The following is a 20,447-nucleotide window of genomic DNA, read 5'->3' as shown; positions in this document are numbered from 1 at the left end:
GTTTCTCATGGGTGGTGGAGTGTATGTTGTTTGAGGGTTTTGAACATTTTGGCTTTTGTATGAGAGATTTGGATGGAATTTGGTGTTTTCATTGTAAAAGTTGGAATAAGGGGTGCCACTCTTGTATGCTTGGAAAGCATTCACTTGTTCATTTGTTCCCCTACATTCACCTTGGTCATGTCCCAAAGTTCCACAATTCTCACATATCCCACTTGGGATTGATGAGGATGCCGTCATGGCATTAACATGATGCTTCGATGATTTTGAGTTTTCCTCAAGTCTAGCCATAGCTTGTTCAAACTTCAAGTTGATTGTGTCAATGTGAGCACTAAGTTGAGCACCCAATTGAGTAACGGAGTCCACTTCATGCTTTCCTCCTCTAGTAGCCTTGCGAGGTCTACTATATTGTGAGTTATGGACCGCCATTTCCTCAATCTTGTTCCATGTTTGATTGTCATCAACTTCGGTGAACATTCCATTTGATCCCATATTGAGAATGTTCCTAGAATCTTCATATAAACCATTCCAAAATTGTTGTACCAAAAACCATTCGCTAAGTCTATGGTGAGGACATGAGCGACAAATACCTTTAAACCGCTCCCAAGCTTCATACAAAGAGTCTTCATCCCTTTGCTTAAAACCCGTAATTTGAGCTCTTAGCATGTTGGTCTTTTCCGGTGGGTAGAATTTTTTGTAGAAAGCTAGAGCTAACTTCTTCCAAGAATCTATTCCAAGGGTGGCCTTATCAAGGCCCTTCAACCATTGCTTTGCGCTGCCGATTAAGGAAAAAGGAAATAAGACCCATCTAATTTGGTCTTGAGTCACGCCCGTTTGAGAGATAGCATCACAATAATCGCAAAAGGTTTCCATATGAGAATGAGGGTCCTCACTAGGCATCCCCCCAAATTGGCTCCTCTCAACTAGTTGGATGAAGGCGGACTTGGCAATAAAATTTCCGGTGAGATGTTGCGGTGTAGGAGTATCATTTGGTAGATTCTCCTCGGTGGGTACGGAGTGTGACGAGAATTTTGGCATTGTAGGTGGATTTTGTGGGGTATTGTGTAATGGGTTTTCTTCTCCTTCTATTGCGAAAGGATTAACAAACTCACTAGTGGGTTGAACAACTTCACCAACACCTCTTAAATTCCTCCTAACAAGTCTCCTATTGTTCGTCAAGGTTCTTTCGATTTCACGGTCAAAAGGTAACAAATCACCTTGTAACCTTCTAGACATGCAAAATATCAAACAACTCAAAAACAATTAGAACAAACCTTTAGGAGTTTTACTTCCTCAAGGCGAAGAAAGACACAACTAATAACAAAAAGGAAATCTAAATCAAACAAACACCGTCCCCGGCAACGGCGCCATTTTTGATGCGATCCCGCTAAGTGTTCACAAATTAAGATGTGGTCGTTGGTCACGGTCGAATCAAAACACAATTTATAGCTTAACAAGCAACTCTACAATTAGTAAAGAGGCAAGTAAAGGTCGGATCCCAAGGGACGGGAGTTGAAATGAGATTTCTATTGTAACTAGTGGTGTCTAAGGGGTGTCACAAATTGGGTTGATGTAGAAGGTTACTAAACTAGAATAACAATGAAAATAAACAAGCAAGATGAATTAAAGGGGTGTAAACAATTGATTAAAGGCACTAGGGTGTCATGGGGTCATAGGGGAATCATGGGATATGATCATACAAACATGTTCTCAAATTATAAGCAAGCAATTATTGTTGTGATGGATTGAGTTGGGTTATATCTTACAATCCTAGGAAAGTTTGGGTCCCGGAGCCGAATCGATTAGATTGTACAACACCTACAAGTCGACTTAATCTTCCCTACTCAACAACATGCATGATCTAATGAGACTCGAGTTGGGTTATGTCTTACAAGTCTCATTGAAAAGATAGGAGATGATAGTAAATGCAAGGATTCATAGGCTTAGCATTTCATCAAATATAACATGTGCATGAGTTGAGATCAAAACAAGCAAGCAAATAAAACATGAAAGCATATTAATTTAAGCATGAATCATTCCCCATGTTGGTTTCCCCTAATCACCCATTAACCCTAGCTAAGAGACTACTCACTCATTATCATGTTGATCATGCTAGCAAGGTTGTCAATCATACCAACAATATGAAACATGATGAATAAATGAAAGTAATTAGCAATAATTAAAAAGGGATTAAGAGATTATACCTACTAATGATTCCAATAATAAAGCAAGAATAATAGAAGTACTTGAATGCTAGATTGAGAGGTTGTCAATCTCCCAATAATAACCCAAATAATCTTCAATTACCCAAAATAAAGGATGAACAAAAGAGAGATTAAAGAACTAAAACTTGGATTAAAACTTAATTAATACTTGATTACAATATTAAAGAGAGATTTGATTGATATTAACTATACTAATTATTGATAAGAAGAACATGCTCCTCTAATTAGCCTAATGGGGTATTTATAGTGAAAATTAGGGAGGATGCATTAGGGTTAACTAAGGGCTAAACTAGTAATTACACTTTTTAAGTTGAGCAAGGAGGACCCGGTATTTTCTGAGAGAAGGGCTTCTCTTTTCGTAGCTTGAAGAAGACAACCCGTCTTTGTGGGGAAATCCGGGCGGAATAAGGTCGGGACGGACGGATTTGGGCGGTGGAATCCGAGCGGATTAAGGGAATCCGGACGGATTGTTGAGGGGAATCCGAGCTGATTACGCTTGGGACGCTTCGGATTGTGCACGGGCCGGACGGGCGGATTGTTGACAATCCGCTCGGATTGTCGATCAAAGATAGTAACTTCTTCTTTTCTTCCCTTTTCTTCATAAATTCCTTGGGGATTTCCTTGGGGACTCAAGGATCTTTCCTCAACATTGATCTTCTACTATGATATGTACAAAGGCCTTCTAATCTTGTCTCTCCTTGATGCTTGGTCATTGAATTCGATCAATTTAGTCTCGTTTTGCCATGAAAATGCAAGATTCTTACTCCTTTCCTACCAAGGGATCAAAATCTCAAAGAATATGCAAAACAAAGAACTAAAGATAGGAAATGACCCAAATAAGCACTAAAAAGCATGGAAACAAGGCTAATTTGGGGGCTAAATATGCGCCAATTATGGTCACATCACTGACATGCCGATACTTCTTCGTTGGTGGTTTCTTGTTCATCTCCCCGGTTTTCTTGTTGAACAAGTGGTTCCGAGAAACCTTTAACTTCCATGCTCTGAAGGATTCCTCTATCTTTTTTTGTAGGTAACCATCATTGTGTTTGGGGACAGTGTAAGCTAACTGCATATATGGTGAGCATATTTGATTAGTTTCGGCTAATAGCACATTCGAATACTAAGATAATTTCATCTAAAGCATTTATTATTGTATATACATACCTTTATTTTCTCCCTTACCTTTTCCTTCAGGTCTTCACTCAACTGATTGATACGCGGCAAACCGAGAGGCACATACTTTCTTACACAACAACCAATCCAACTCGCAAAATTCTCAGCATAGGTACCATCTGGCAGCCCCGTTAATGGATCCCATTGAAGTTTATTAGGTATCCCTCTCTCTATTGCTTCTAGGGAAACCCTATGGCGCCTTCGCCAGTAACCGATTACAAATTATTCTCATCACTTGAATCTTCTTCGCCTGACTTTTTCCTATCTTTTCTTTTCCGCTTTCCACCCATATCTAAACCATAAATTAATAAACTACTAACTTTAAGCATTTAGTCGACTTAGCAGGAGGACCATCTCAAATAAATGATCACACAATATACCTAAATATATAGGTGTTGTTTAACACACAATATACTTAAAATAATAGGTGTTATTTAACACACAATAAACCTAAGATAATTAGGGGATAATATAACAACTAAAAAAGAAAATAAAGACATTAAGTTAAAATAATAGGTGTTGTTTAACACACTCGATCATTATGTAACCAATAAAACCACGATCTTTAGCCCAAGCTGGGTGAACCTTTTTTAACGTTCGTACCACCTTGACGAAGCATATCTCGCATCCAAGTAAAACTTCTTAAAAAAGCCTTACCATTGTCATCATATTTGATTGGAAGGTTGTGTATAATACAGGTAATATGATGGACATAGCGGGTATTTGAAAGTGATTCGGCGGGTGTAGAAGACGTCGACGACATGGTGATCGAAGTTTAATATTTTTAATTAAATTATAGGCTATAATTATAAGTGATATTTATAGGAAAATATGTATTTGTGTGAATATAATAATGGACGGATAGTAATAATAGTCAAACAAAACAATGCATGTGACGGTTCACTATTTATCATACATGCATTGGTTGAATATTAAACATTGAGAAAAAGTTTACAACAATTATACTTAACCCGTAAATGATAAATAACAACGGGTACAGAGGAACCGTTCTTTCAAAATAAAAAAATGATAACAGTTACAAGAAACCCGTAGCTATAACATAACAACGGGTACCCATAACCGTTGCAGGTGTTAATTTAGTAACGATTTTCGAAACACCGTTTTCTTAAACTGGTAACGGTTGTCTAATAACTGTTGATAATGGTGATTCTAAAACGAGTTTTTGGAAACCGTTAAACGGTTTTGATAACGGTTTCATAAACAGCCGTTGCCATATTATAATAACGGTTTTGGAGGGAAACCGTTATTCTTACTAGCGCGGTCTAGGTTTCCGTCAATATTTAGGAAACGGTAATCTAAGTGTCGTTATTATATGCATTAAACCGTTGTGATACGCTTGTCATTGATGGCCAGATTTAGCGTAGTGTATGGTCACATAACCCGAAACACAACCATATCGACCTCGAAACTACCAAAAACAAATGTGATCATCTCCTACCCCCTTAAAAGACAAAGGTTACGACCCCGTAACCAAACATACCTGCTCAAAAAGATGTGGGTAGCGCTCCCTCATTGCCTTTTCCGGTTCCCAACTGGCTTTTTCCACATTGTGACTAGACCAAAGCACCCCTAGTAAGACGGTTCACCATTCCTTGTCTTACGCACCTTACGGTCCTATATCTCCTTTGGCACCTCTGCTTAAATGAGAGCTTAATCCAGCTCAATATTCTCCACCACAAGCACATGAGATGGGCACTCACATACTTTCGAACTTATGACACATGAAAAACATTATGCACCCGATCAAGAGATGGTGGCAAGGCTAGCCGATAAGGTACTTCACCTACCCGATCCAATATCTCATATGGACCTATGAATTGTTTACTCAACTTCCGTCTCTTTCAAAATCTCATAACGCCGCGCATAGGTGACACTTTCAAGAGGACCTTGTCACCCACCTCAAACTCAATGTCCCTGCGATCCAAATCCGCATCACTCTTTTGCCGATATTAATCTGCTTTCATCTTTCCGAATCAAGTGTACTTGTTCAATCATATCTTGTACCATTTGTGGTCGTAAAACCACAGCTTCAGCGCTATCGTCACAACACACTGGGCTCCTACACTTTCTCCCGTACATCGCCTCAAATAGTGTCATCCCAATACTCGTGTGATAGCTGTTGTTGTATGAAAACTCAATCAAATCAAGTTTATCCTCCCAACTCCCACCAAACTCCATCGAGCAAGTTCACAACATGTCTTCTAAGGTCTTTATGGTCCTTTCAGTTTGACCATCTGTCACGGAATGGAATGTCGTACTCATCTTTGAGGAGTCCCCATCAATTTCTGCCACTCTTGCCAAAACCGTGATATAAATCTCACATCTCTATCTGACAGAATATCCTTTGGCACCCCGTGTAACCGTACCACATGCTTCCTGTACCCAAGAGCCAGTTGAATCTTATTCCACGTATCTTTCATTGGAACAAAATGAGTTGACTTTGTCAGATGATCAACAATTACCCAAATCATTTTATTACGATACTGAGTCCTCGGTAATCCCATAATAAAATCCATAGAAACCAATTCCCATTTCCATTCTGGTAGCTCAAGTGACTGAATCTTACCTTGTGATCTTCGTTGTCCCCCCTTGCCTCTTTGACAAGTCAAACACCTAGCTAGAAACTCTGCTACCTCTTTCTTCATACAAGCCACCAAATCGTCTTCTTCAAGTCCTTATAGAGCTTGTCACCTCCGGGATGTACCGAATAAGGAGTACAATGAGCCTCTGTCATAATAAATTTCTTTATCTCAGCATCATTAGGCATACACCACCTCCCATCAAATCGCACACTCCCATATGTATGAATAAAAATCTCGAAACCGTACCCTTCTCCGCCCCTGTCTTCCACTCCTGAATCTTAGGATGAAGTACCTGATTCCTTTTGATGTCATCATAAAGTTAAGGCTCGATAGTCAAATCACCGATGTCATCTCCTTTGCGAATCATGTGAATTCCCATCTTAGTCATATCATCCTTCAATTTCATTAGTGACATTGTAGTGCATAACGAATGCACACTCTTCCTACTCAAAGCATCTACAACCACATTAGCCTTCCCTTTATAATAGATGATCTCCATATCATAGTTCCCAATCAGCGCCATCCGCATTCTCAAACACGTTCAACTCGTTCTGAGTGTAGATGTACTTCAAGCTCTTATGATTGGAAAACAACTTAAAGGTCGCCCCGTATAAATAATGCCTCCAAATATTTAGAGCAAAACAACCACACCCAACTCCAAATCGTGAGTAAGATAGTTCTCCTCACACGGCTTCAACTGTCTCGAAGCATAGGCAATGACTTTTCCATTTTGCATCAAGACACATTCTAATCCTTTTTCGAAGCATCAATGTAAATGTGACACCCCCATACACCAAAGTGCCTTACCAAGACCACCTAATGCATGAGAATGCCACCATCTCGGTTACCCGAGACATAGTAATCAAAAGTGACCATCAAGAAACGTACTTTAAGTAAATAGTTTAAAGTGATTACATTCAATCCAAAACTGAAAAGTACAAAACAACTGTTCTAAACTAAAATCCAACTGAATAAATAAAAATGTCATGACACAACAGCGGAAGACTACTAGCTGATTCGTGGTGACTCATCCCCAGCTAACCCGCGCGCATCCAAGCCATACCTGCTAAACACTGCTCACCATCCCCGAATGGATCACCATAGTTTTCAAAACAATTAAACGAGATCAGTTACTGTACAATGATATAAGATAATATAACAACAAGTACACAGTCATAATCCACCAACACCGTCACATCACCAATTATCTGACTAGCCCGAAGGTCTAGCCCTACCAGATTACTAATCGCAACCGGTAATCCACACCGCAGCCTTTCCCACCTAAACCCCGCGCATCTCCATCGAGCGAATAACCCATGTTCCTTAATGTGCATATCCCTCTTGTAACGGGAACCACAAGGGGCTAATCAAGGGCGTGAACCACAGACAATCAACAACAACCAATTACAATATCAATAATACCGAAACCAATTACGATATATTGACATATCAATCAACCATCAACCATCTCAAAATCATGTATACAATAACTGAGTAGGGAAACCCTACCTGGAATCCAATCACCAAAATCAACACAAGCAGCGGATCAAAAGCGTTCCTCTACGAAATCACCTCCTATCAACATATAATCTTACAATTACAATCTATCATCAACAGTACTCCCAAACACCCCCAATTCACCCAATTAGGGTTTAACTAAAACTAACGAATTAACATAAAACGGTATAAGGCTCTTACCCACAATACGACGGTCTCAACAGTATAAAGAACTCCGAACTCCGACGATTTTAGCCCTTGGATTTGATAGCAATGAGAGAAAAAGAATCGACTTTGCTTTGGTTTCTCTGTAAAAAGTTTAGATTATAGGTAAAAGGTAAAAAGAACTGACGTAGGTAGTTTATATTTCATTTCATGCATTGCTATCAAAACCTGGCAAAACCCGTATAAAACCTGACTTATTCGATCGAGTAACTAAGGTACTCGATCGAGTAGCCCCTACTCGATCGATTTTCCCCTACTCGATTGAGTACCCTAAAGGCAATACTCACTCTAGAACACAAAACTGACTTACTCGACAGAGTAATCCCTACTCGATAGAGTACACAACAACTCATAAATCTGAGGTATTATAGTCTTCCGTCCTTAAAAATGAACTTCGTGCTCGAAGTTCAAACCCATACTGAAAAACAAACTTACTAACACAACGACACAACTAAAAAAAATAAAATAAAACTTAAACACTACTCATACCGACTCAAAACAACCACTAATTGTATCAAAACCGACATAAAACCGTACCAAAACCTTGTGCGATCATCTCCTACGCCCCTAAAAGAAACATGGTTACATCCCCGTAACCACACATACCTTATCAAAAAGAGACGGATATCGCTCTTTCAGAACCTATTCCGCCTCCCAAGTTGCTTCCTCAACATTGTGATTGGACCATAAAACTGTGAGCAACACTGTTTCCCCTGATCTAGTTTTGCGAACCTTGCGATCAAGAACCTCTTTTGGCACCTCTAGATAAGACAAGGATTCATCCAAATCGATGTTCTCCACCTCTAACACATGGAAAGGGTCACTCACATACTTCTGTAAATGAGACACATGAAACACATTATGTACACGATCCAAAGCTAGTGGCAGAGTTAACCGATAAGCAACCTCTCCCACACGATCCAAAATCTCATAAGGACTAATGTACTTTTGGCTTAACTTGCCTTTTTTGTCGAACCGCATTATTCCACGCATAGGGGACACTTTCAAAAGAACCTTATCCCCAACCTGAAACTCGATGTCCCGATGATGTAAGTCCGCATAGCTCTTTTGTCGATCATAGGTCGCTTTCATCTTTTGCCGAATCACTTTCACTTGTTCTATCATATCCTGTACCATCTGTGGTCCTAAAATCACTGCCTCAGCACTATCATCCCAGCGAATCGAACACCTACACCTCCTCCCATACAAAGCCTCAAACGGAGCCATCCTAATACTCGTATGACAGCTGCTGTTATAAGAAAACTCAATCAAATCCAACCTATCTTCCCAACTACCACCAAACTCCATCACACAAGCCCTTAACATATCTTCCAAAGTCTTGATTGTTCTCTTTGTCTATCCATCTATCGTAGGATGAAATGCAGTACTCATCTTCAAGGTAGTTCCCATCAACTCCAGCAACTCTTGCCAAAATCGAGAAATGAAACTCACATCCCGATCTGACACAATGTCTTTTGGCACCCCATGTAAGCTCACCACATTCTTCTTATACCCATTTGCCAACTGCACTTTACTCCACGTATTTTTCATGGGAATAAAATGAGCTGACTTGGTCAAACGATCAACGATTACTCATATCATGTTATTACCTTGCTGAGTCCTCGGTAACCCCACTATGAAATCCATGGAGATAGATTCCCATTTCTACGTAGGTACCTCAAAAGACTGAATCTTACCTTGCGGTCTTCGCTGTTCCCTTTTGACTCTCTGACATAATAAACATCTAGCCATAAACTCATCAGATGTCTCCCTTTTTATCCGAGATCACCAAAAAGTCTTCTTAAGATCCCTATAAAGCTTGTCACGACCTGGATGCACTGAATACGGAGTGTAATGAGCCTCTGTCATGATTGTCTTTCTAAACTCCTCATCCTTGGGCACACACCATCTCCCTTCAAACCAAACACTCCCATCAGAATGAATAGAGAACCAAGACACTGTCTCTTTCTCTACTCCAGCCCTCCACTCCTGAATCTTTGAATCAAGAGCCTGCTTCCTGCGAATATCATCATAAAGATCCGATTCCACTGTCAAGTCTCCCCTAGCATCCCCCTTTTGAATCACATGTATCCACATCTTACCTACCTCATCTCTCAACCTCATCAAAGACATAGTTGTGCATAGAGAATGCACACTCTTCCTACTCAACGCATCAGCAACCACATTTGCTTTCCCTTCATGGTATAGGATATCCATGTCATAATCCCCGGTAAGCTCCATCCACCTCCTCTATCTCATGTTCAGCTCCTTTTGAGTAAAGATGTAATTTAAACTCTTGTGATCGGAAAACACCTTAAAGGTCGCCCCATAAAGATAGTGCCCCAAAATATTGAGAGCAAACACAACTGCACCCAACTTTAGATCATGCGTCGGAAATTTCTCCTCATAAGGCTCCAATTGCCTAGAAGCATAGGCAATGACTTTCCCGTTATGCATCAACACACAATCCAACCCGTTGTTTGAAGCATCTGTATACACCACAAAATTCTCACTGCCCTCAGGTAAAGCTAAAACTGGAGATGTGGTCAAACGCTCCTTTAATGTTTGGAACGTCGTCTCACAACTTTCATCCCAACGAAACTTGTTCTCTTTCCTCATCAATGCGGTGATAGGCCTGGCAATCTTTGAAAAGTCTTTCACGAACCGTCGATAGTAACCTGCCAAACCCAAGAAACTCCTGATCTCGGCCACATTCTTTGGTGCTTCCCACTTAGATACCCCTCTACCTTGCTAGGATCAACAGATACACCCACTTTAGAAATCACATGACCGAGAAAAACCACTTTCTCTAACTAGAACTCACACTTAGACAACTTTGCATACAACTGGTTGTCGCGTAGAGTTTGCAACACCAACCGCAAATGCTCCTCGTGCTCCTCCTTAGTCTTGGAATAGACTAAGATGTCATCTATAAACACCACCACGAACTGATCTAAGAACTGACTGAAAACCTGGTTCATCAAATACATAAACACTTTCGACGCATTAGATAACCCAAACGGCATCACCACAAACTCATAATGACCATACCTCGATCGAAAAGCTGTCTTTGGTATGTCTTCATCCCGAATCCTCTCCAGATGGTACCCCGATCTCAGATCAATCTTTGAAAAGACTCTGGCCCCACTCAACTGGTCAAAAAGATCATCTATACTTGGTAAAGGATACTTGTTCTTCACTGTAACACTGTTCAGCTCCCTGTAGTCGATACACAACCTCAAACTCTCATCTTTCTTCTTCACAAACAAAACTGGTACACCCCACGGCGATACACTAGGTCTAATGTACCCCTTGTCCATCAAATCATTCAACTGTTTCTTCAGCTCCTCCAACTCCTTAGGACCCATACGGTACGGGGCCTTAGAGATTGGTCCCGTCCTTGGTTTCAACTCCACACTGAATTCTATCTCTCTCTTTGGTGGTAAACCCTGTATCTCCTCTGGAAAAACATCTGGAAACTCTCCCACCACTCGTATCTCATCTGCTGTCGGCTCTAACATACTATGATCTTTCACATGGCATAGAATCAAAGGATACCCCTTCCTCAAGTAAGACTTCAATGTCACCGCTGCAATCACTTTGACTTTGGGTTTTACAACAAACCCACGATAAGACACACTAACTCCCTTAGGACCTCTCAAAGAAACTTTATTTTGGTGACAGTCTGTTCTAGCCTTATACTTACCCAACCAATCCATCCCAATTATCATATCAAAACCATCCATAGAATATTCTAACAAATCCACTGGAAGATCAACCTGCCCAACTATCATGGATACCTTCTTATATAACCTCCCACAAGACACTGACTCCCCCGACGGTATACAAACTTCATCCTTTACAGAATCAAACTCTCTCAAACCCATAGACTTAGCATGACCCGACGATACAAAAGAGTGTGACGTCCCCGAATCAAACAAAACAAAGGTAGAAACATTGTTAACAAGAAAGGTACCGGTGATCACGTGTGCATCATCCTCAGCAGCTTGCTTGTCCATCATAAACAGTTTGCCACTGGTCTTTTGTCCACCCCCTTGAATTGTACTAGCTGATATTAAGGCTTGGCAGCTGACCCCTGATTGTTGTTAACTGCCGATTTCTGATAAGAATTACCACCATTGCGGTTGAACCCACAGTTGTTGTTACTCTGCCCTCCTTGATTATTCCATGACCCGGCTGGTCGGTTGCTAGCATAGCTCTGTGTCGGACCCTGCGAAAAGCTCCCTTGTGATGGCCTATGAAAACCTCTCCCCACTACATTAGTACACTCATGCCTCTTGTAGCCCATACCGCCATAGTTGAAACACGAGATACCCCAACTATTGCTACTACCTCGACCACGCCCATAAGAAGATCCACCACTGAAACCCGATCCCGAAGAATAAGCCCTTGCCTGGTTGTGGTTACCCCTCTTGTAACTAGTTTGACCACCACCATCAACCTCAACCTTTTTCTTTTTCGGACCCCTCTCTTTATTTTCCTTGGCCATTTCGACAAACCTCTCAGCCCGTCCTGCTCTCTCATAAACTTCCTCAACATCGATAAGGACCCCAACCGGTAGCTTCTGTAACACCCTCTCATACCAAGGTACCTTACACAGGACTACCTAGCATGAAAGATTGTTACCATCTCGGTTGCCCGAGGTTAGTATATCAAAGTTAACAATCCAAAACACATTTATTTAAAGTGCAACTTGTTGGGAAATGTGTCCTCAACAATAGTGCGATCACATGATTTAAATATCATTATTAAATCTCATTACAAGAATACGGAAGGGATGATACATAATATATATATAGTCAACTGGTCCACACATATCGGTAATGATTGGCTTGCTAGAGTTTGACATTACTTGTCGTGCGGCTCGTGGTGATCGATTGATCCTTGAGGTCACACCTAAAGGACGATTCCCTTAATTGAAAAGGTTAATTAATTGTATACCGATTAATTAATTCCTTAAAATTGAACAAATTATTATAAAAGAGAGAATAATGACATCTTATTATAATGTGATTAAATGAGATTTCATTTAGTAATTTAAGAAGTTATATTACTAAAATTAATCGGTGTTTGCGAAACACGCGAGATGAGAATGATAAGTTAGTTATAATTACAAGAGATTGTGAATTATACTAACTAGTAATTAAATGACCATTTTATGAGAAAGTAATTTTATATTACTAGTCAATTTGTTAAATATGATTTATTTAATTTATAAATGATATTTAATTTGTTAAATATGCATTTTAAATTAAAACAAGACATAAGACATGTCACATGTCACATGACATACAATTGTACAATTGACAAAAATAAAATGGACTCAATATTACAAGGAAAACCGTTTTATATGTAGTGAGTGGGTGTTGATGGTTTTTGTTATTTAAATAATAAAATAAACATCATGATAACACCTACTACTAGCTAGCTTTTCTTGTGAAGAACAAAAGCAAATTGGGAAGAAAAATTTGTCTACTCTATGCCCTCCCAACCGGTTTTCCACACACAACATTAGAGAGAAAATTTTTCTCTAATTAATTCATTCTCACTTTTTATGAAAAACCTCCCTTCTCTCTCTTGTTCTTCACAAAACTCATTTTTGTGAATCTAATTTGTTTAAATCAAACACTAATAATACTAAAAGTAGTATATGAGTATTAGTAATAGATTTTAAGGTAAACCACAATATAAACATCTAGTACATGTTAGTTTGTGGGATTAAGGGATAGTTTTGGGTGCAACTAATTGGAGGGCTTCTAATTTGAAGTCAAGTATGTTCATCCATTAATGGAAAGCTCAAGAACTAACAAGAAGGAGATCTTGTTGGTGCCCAATATGACCGAAATTATTATGGTGAGAAAATGTTTTCTTATCTTCTTTTATTAAAGTTTGCATGCATAAAATCCACCTTTAATTTTATGACAAATTAATTTTACATATATGAGTATGTTAGTATGTATATGAATCTACATTTCCTTCAATCGGTATCAAGAGCCACGGTTGTTTGCATGCAAATCGGTTAAAAGTTTTTCCGAGTTATAAGAATAACAAATAAAACTTGTAAAATTTGTGTTATTATGAGATATCACGAAATTAATTAATGCATGTTAATATTTCTGGTCCTAAAATGTTTTAGGATATTTTGGTTAATTTTTCGGATTTTTATTGTTCATAATTTACAATAATGGCATTTAAATGTGATTTTATGAGTAAAAATGTCATTTTTGGTCTAAAATTAGCTATACTTCGAATTTTCCATTGATTTTTGGATATGTTGTCACATATATTATTTTGAGATAACCTGTAAATTTTCATAATTTTTGGACTTGTTATGCTCGAAAAATGAATTTTTCATTATTAAATTCGGATTTAAGTGAAAAATAGGTTAATATGAGTTAAATTTCGAATCTGGTCATAAAAAATTAATATGTTGTCACATGAAATTTTACAAGATGTGTGTAAAATAATTGGCTATAAAGAAGTCTTTTTGCATGATTTATGAATTTTTGAAGAAAAATAGCATAAATAGTGACATTATTAGTGGAAAATTAATAAAAACATAATCTATGACTTAGGAAAAACGTCTAATGTTGCATTTTATTATATTTTTCAGAACTAAAATTGAAAAGTTAATGAAAATAATTTTTCCATGTTTTTATGATTATTTTATTAAAAATCGATAAACCGCAACATTGTTTTTCCTAAATTTTCAAATTTTTAACCTAAGATTTTGAACATTATGAGTGTCATGGAATTTTTCCAGAATGTTCATGAATTTAAATTTCAAATTTCAAATTTATTTGAAATTTTGTGATTTATTTGAAGTTTAATGGCTTATTTTTGTATTTTTGGTCCATTTATGAACAATTTTGTATATATGGGTTAATTATGGTCAAATTATTAGTGAAGACTATATTTTGAGTCCTAAGAGGTGAGGGTAATTAACTTATGCATAAATATGAGTTTATGCATTTTTGTGATTATAAAATGTTGAAATCACGCAAATCCGTAAAAACCGAGTAATATACGATATTGGCTAATTAAAGGCGATTTAGCATAAAAATTGAGCATGTTCATACATATTATAATGATGCATTTTTCTTTATGATTGTCATAATTTTAATTTATGTAATTTTGAATTATGTAATTTTACTTAGTATGGCCTTAGATTTTAATTGGTATTTCCCGAAATGTATGGGAATATCGATTCGGTTGTAATTTTTATTGTGATCTCGTATCACCGTTTTGTAATTTAATAGATTTATTTTATTTTAGTTACAAATGTATAATAGGAAATTATGTAATTTATTATGTAATTTTATTCATTCCGGAGTTCCCAAAGACGGATTTCTTCAAGAATGGCGATACATAAAGACGGTGTTACCTCGAGATGCGTGAAACAACCGAAGTTCAAGGGACCAATGGAGTTGGTTTCCGAATATGTAATAGATAAATAGTTTTCTATTTTAGGAAAGGCCATACTAGGATTTATTTATCTTTATGCTTGCATTTTATTTTATGTCACATGCATCGCTAAATCGCCATAACTAAAACATGCATTTTTTATCTTATCGAGTTTATCGACCGTGTCAATTCAAATTATCGTAGTTCACCGCTTTAGTTCACTTAAAACGTGATAGATAATAAATTGACATGACCTCTCGCTAAAACAATTAATTGAGACATAGCCTTACCAAATAGTAGAAACCATGAAAACCTATTTCGCGAGGGAGTGCACTCGGCTACCCCGGGGTACAAACCTTGTTACGTAGGGGAAGTGGGTGATGAATGTTAATCCACCGAATTCATGTTGATAAGGGATGTATTGGCTACCCCGTGCCCAAGTTGATGTGGGTTTGGATAATGGACACATTTATTCGAAATTTGGATTGAACTCAACAAAAGTAATTGATAAGGGTTGCATCGGCTACCCCGTGCCCTTGTTGATGTGTTTTGGGCTATAGATAAACATTAGAGTAATTTTATCGACCAAGAGTTCTAAAAGTAGAATCGATTAAAAGGTTAATCCACCGAGTTATATTAATGAAGGTTGCATCGGCTACCCCGTGCCTAAGTTGATATGAATTTGGGTCTTAGAATCATTTATCATAGTTGGGTAGAGGTCACTATGTAAATGCTATACGTGTTTACAAGTATTTATAAAACGATGAATGTTAAGTTTTCCATTATTCCGTTATAATATTGTTCTAATTCTTTACCACAATTCATATACGATATCATTTCGTTTTTTGATTCAAATCTCCATTAAAACATCGTAACTAAAGACAAAATTTGAATTTTTTCTTCTAAAAACCTCGTTTTATCCATTGGAAGGATCTCTTGTAGAGAGTATAGATAAAAGTTATTCATTATCAAACAGGTTTTGATTCTTGACTAACACATCTACTTACAATGGATTGTTTTTCATATACTTAAATGAATTAAGTACCTTGAAAAGATAATATTGTTTTGGTGATTAGATTTTCTAAATTCGTAATTGACCAAAATAACGCAACCACTTCGATGAAAGTTTTAAGACTAAAACGAACAAATGAAGAGTAATCTTCATGAAATTCAATTTTGCTTCTCAAAGCAAAGACTCATTGAAATAAGTGGGAGCATTCTCTTAAACCGTTAAGATGAGGACGAGGTTCAAGAAGTAAAGATTATAATGGAATTGATACAAGGTTATGTTAAAGGTAAAGTTGTTGAGAATGACGATACTAAACCTATCAATCCCGACCGATAAAGTTTCCGTTGTCTTAAATGTTAGACACGAGAAAGGAAACTACCCCAAATTATTGAAGAATCAACAAGTTAGTTGTGGGACATCTAATGGGACCTTCTTCTTTAAATGTTTATTTGATTAAACATAAATTTTGCTAGTACTACTTCGTCAATATTAGAAACCAATGGAGGTTTTCATCATTGTACTTGATACATAGGATGATTAGAATATGACGACTAGCAACAATAATGTCGAGAGATAGAGTAATTGTGTACTCAATCTAGTTTTTGGATTTAAAGTTGTACTTAATTATGACTATTAAGTGCATAAACTCTAAATAAGAATATAAACTTGTTAAGATACAAAAGAGGTTTCACTTTTGTGACCCTTTACACAACGATTTGATATATGGCTAGCCCATTATCAAGGTGATTATATTCTAAACCAAACTAGATTGATATATCATGAAGATGATGCAAGACTCAAATTGGTAACCCAAGATTAAACCTTAAATTTTGGAATGATGAACGCAAAGAGTTATCAAGTACTCTTGAAACCATTAGATTGTTAATGGTATATGCGTATCTTGTATTCAAAGCAAGATGTCTCGTGCCTTTTGGTTGAAAAGGAGATCAAGGTTTTAAATCATTGATCCAAAATAGGTTGATCATTTTCTTTTACCAACGATTTAGGTTGACGCTAATGTGTTCACTTAATAAGGTAAATAGAGAAATCTTTGAAGAATTTCAAAGAATTCAAGGAATCACGATTTAAGTTGTGATGGGATTATCAAAGTGAAGACTTTGATATAAGCCAAAGGAAATGTGATATAGTATCACAAGTTAATCTCTCTTAGCACGCATTATGGAATAATGTGTGGTTAGCTAAGAAATCAAACGCTATTCGATATGGTTTGGATTTCAATCAAGTTACTTTGAGTTACTTGATCATTTTGGGAATTTTTGTCTAAATTATTTTTCCACTAAATCGAATCATATGAGATATGAAATGGTAAAGGTACCATGTTTGTAAGTTTTTCACAAGAAACAAATGCTCATTTTCCCTTGCAATTATCACGAGCACGACGGGTTTGCGGCTCATGAAGCTGTCTTTCTAAAATACAGGTTTATTTCTAGAAGACAGAGTGGGAGAAATTATTCAAGAGCCAAAAAGAATGTTATGTCGCAAGAAACTGGTCTTTCTTGGCTACATGAGACGTTTTGTGTAAGACGTTGTTTCTTCAAAACCTAGGAGGTTAAATTCGTCACTTGTTAAAAATGATGAATTCATGCTACTTTTAAGAAAGTAAAGAGCTTATAACTTACAAAAGAAATTGTTTGATTCAAGTTGATTACTTCTAGAAAGTAATGAACATATGACTTACATAAGAGTGTTTAAGTCACAACTCAATACAAGGCTTAGAGCCATGAAAATCCGAATCAAAAGGGCTTGATTAGTGACAAAGGGTTTTGCACTAATAAAGAGATATTTCAAAGCAAATTGGTTGCAAAGGGTTTTGCACTAATTGAAATGATTAAGTCTATTTGGATCTTCTTAGGGATTGTGTTTCATTATGAAGTTATGAAATACATAGCGAGTGAATCTAAAACCCACTTCTTCAATAGAAGGAATGTATTCAATACATGACTTGAGTTTAGTAGATTCTTGCAACCCTAAGATAATGTGAAACTTGAGAGAGGGTCTTAAGTAGGACATAAATGAGTTAGAATCAACATTTTGATCATGTGACAAAACATTTCTCGATAAGTCGAGAAATTGTGTTTATACATGAAGTTTAGTGGGAGTTACGGAAGTTTTAATTAGTCCGATATGTGGATGACATATTGATCATTGAGAATGATTTAAGACTCTTGGAGTATTATAATACATCTTGAATATCCGGATTTATGAAGATAAATCCACATGATATTAGCGTCATTAAGAAGTCTTATGTTGATAAGATTCATGAGTAGTTCAATTAAATTGAATATATTTGATTGATTTCATTTGCTTCCGCTGCCGAATCAATTAAAAAGAAATGATGTATAACACTTCATATGCTTTGAGTATGATGAATTGTTTTCAAAATCGAATTTAAGTAATCTTTACCAAGTAAGCTATAAAGATTACCCTTAAGTGCTTGCAGAAGCATTAAGGCTATGATGCAAAGTGTTTATGATGCAATATTGTGTAAGGGTGTTACACAAGTGACAATTGACAATTGAGATTGCGCATGGTTTCCGACAAAACCATAATCAAAACACATTAGGATGGTTAAGATACCATTGTGGCAATGTTTATTAAGAAGTAGATTTTCTAGAATCGTTCTAGGCAATAAAGAACAATGAGAGATATTTATAACGGAAATTGAGTACACTTGCGATCATGAGATGTGCAAGAAGGATGAGTCCCGCACACTTTGTGAAAACAAAGTGGGAGCTATTCTTAGGCTAGAGGGCCTATGTCTTGATTGGATCTCGACACGTACTCCGAAAGTTTTGTGATGCAAATGTATACATTACAAAGGAAAACGAGTATGTAGTGAGGTTAAGTAAGGTACAAGAAATTGATAAAACCTACTAACCAAAGCCTTCTCAAAGGCTAAACATGATGAGTCATGTCATTTCAATTGAATTGAAATGAACAACTATGTACAAGATCAAATTAGATTATAGAACATGAAATAGTAATCGGGCATTGACTATTCATATGTGATAATCGCATTTGTCGTTCGAGTTTTACTTTAAAACTCTTTTATTATACTTTGTTACATCCAAACGGGTTGTAGAGACAATTGAACCCCGTTAAAGTGAACACGGATTAGCATTGTATTCGCCCATAGTCACTTGTATGAGGTGACGTCTCGAAGTGACTAGAGTGTGATGCGATTGATGGCAAGTTCAAGTGCCATAGAGTCATGTGAGATGACTAGTCGATCACATAGGCGGTCGTTAGGAACACTTTGTCGGGCGGTGACCGCTTATAGAGTTCTGGCAAATTTATAAAGCCTGGTCGTGGCGAGAGCTACTATAGTATTCTAATGAGTCAATTCTTTTGACTAAAGACTGTTCGCCTAAGATGGCACGATTTCGATTAACTTTGATTTGTGTTACTACGACCTTCGTAAATGGGGTCAAATGGGCATATTTTGGGTTATGATGGCTGTGGCTAGTCGAAGGGAATAAGTGCGATAGGAATTGTCCACCCCTTGTCGGGGTTAAAACAATATCTCGGGGCCACTCGATGAGTAATTAATCGGAAATGCGTGGCCACGCTCGGAAGGTATCCAGTGGATAAATCCGGTCAAACAGTTATTCTCCAGATCGAGGAAACCACTCTCGATATGATCACTTGCAAGTACGACCGAAAGACACCTTGCATTGAGTGGGAGATAGTAATAGGACAAGAGAATTGGTGACGCACACTTGTCGAGGACAAGTGGGAGATTGTTGGGAAATGTGTCCTCAACAATAGTGCGATCACATGATTTAAATATCATTATTAAATCTCATTACAAGAATACGGAAGGGATGATACATAATATATATATAGTCAACTGGTCCACACATATCGGTAATGATTGGCTGACTAGAGTTTGACATTACTGTCGTGCGACGGTGGTGATCAGTTGATCCCTTGAGGTCACACCTAAAGGACGATTCCCTTAATTGAAAAGGTTAATTAATTGTATACCGATACAGATTAATTAATTCCTTAAAATTGAACAAATTATTATAAAAGAGAGAATAATGACATCTTATTATAATGTGATTAAATGAGATTTCATTTAGTAATAATTTAAGAAGTTATATTACTAAAATTAATCGGTGTTTGCGAAACACGCGAGATGAGAATGATAAGTTAGTTATAATTACAAGAGATTGTGAATTATACTAACTAGTAATTAAATGACCATTTTATGAGAAAGTAATTTTATATTACTAGTCAATTTGTTAAATATGATTTATTTAATTTATA

General features: G+C 37.2%; 1 non-coding gene across 1 annotated transcript; it reads left to right on the top strand.

Annotated features, from left to right (window-relative positions):
• Positions 1 to 556: 556 nt before the first annotated feature.
• Positions 557 to 663, top strand: LOC141589224 (small nucleolar RNA R71). Its single transcript, XR_012520174.1, has one exon. It is a non-coding gene; the product is annotated as a small nucleolar RNA R71 (small nucleolar RNA).
• Positions 664 to 20,447: the final 19,784 nt, after the last annotated feature.

Source organism: Silene latifolia, chromosome 6 (assembly GCF_048544455.1).
Source record: "Silene latifolia isolate original U9 population chromosome 6, ASM4854445v1, whole genome shotgun sequence".
Lineage (NCBI taxonomy): Eukaryota > Viridiplantae > Streptophyta > Magnoliopsida > Caryophyllales > Caryophyllaceae > Silene > Silene latifolia.
The sequence above is the reverse complement of the archived record's forward strand: the minus strand, read 5'-3'. Positions and strand labels throughout refer to the sequence as shown.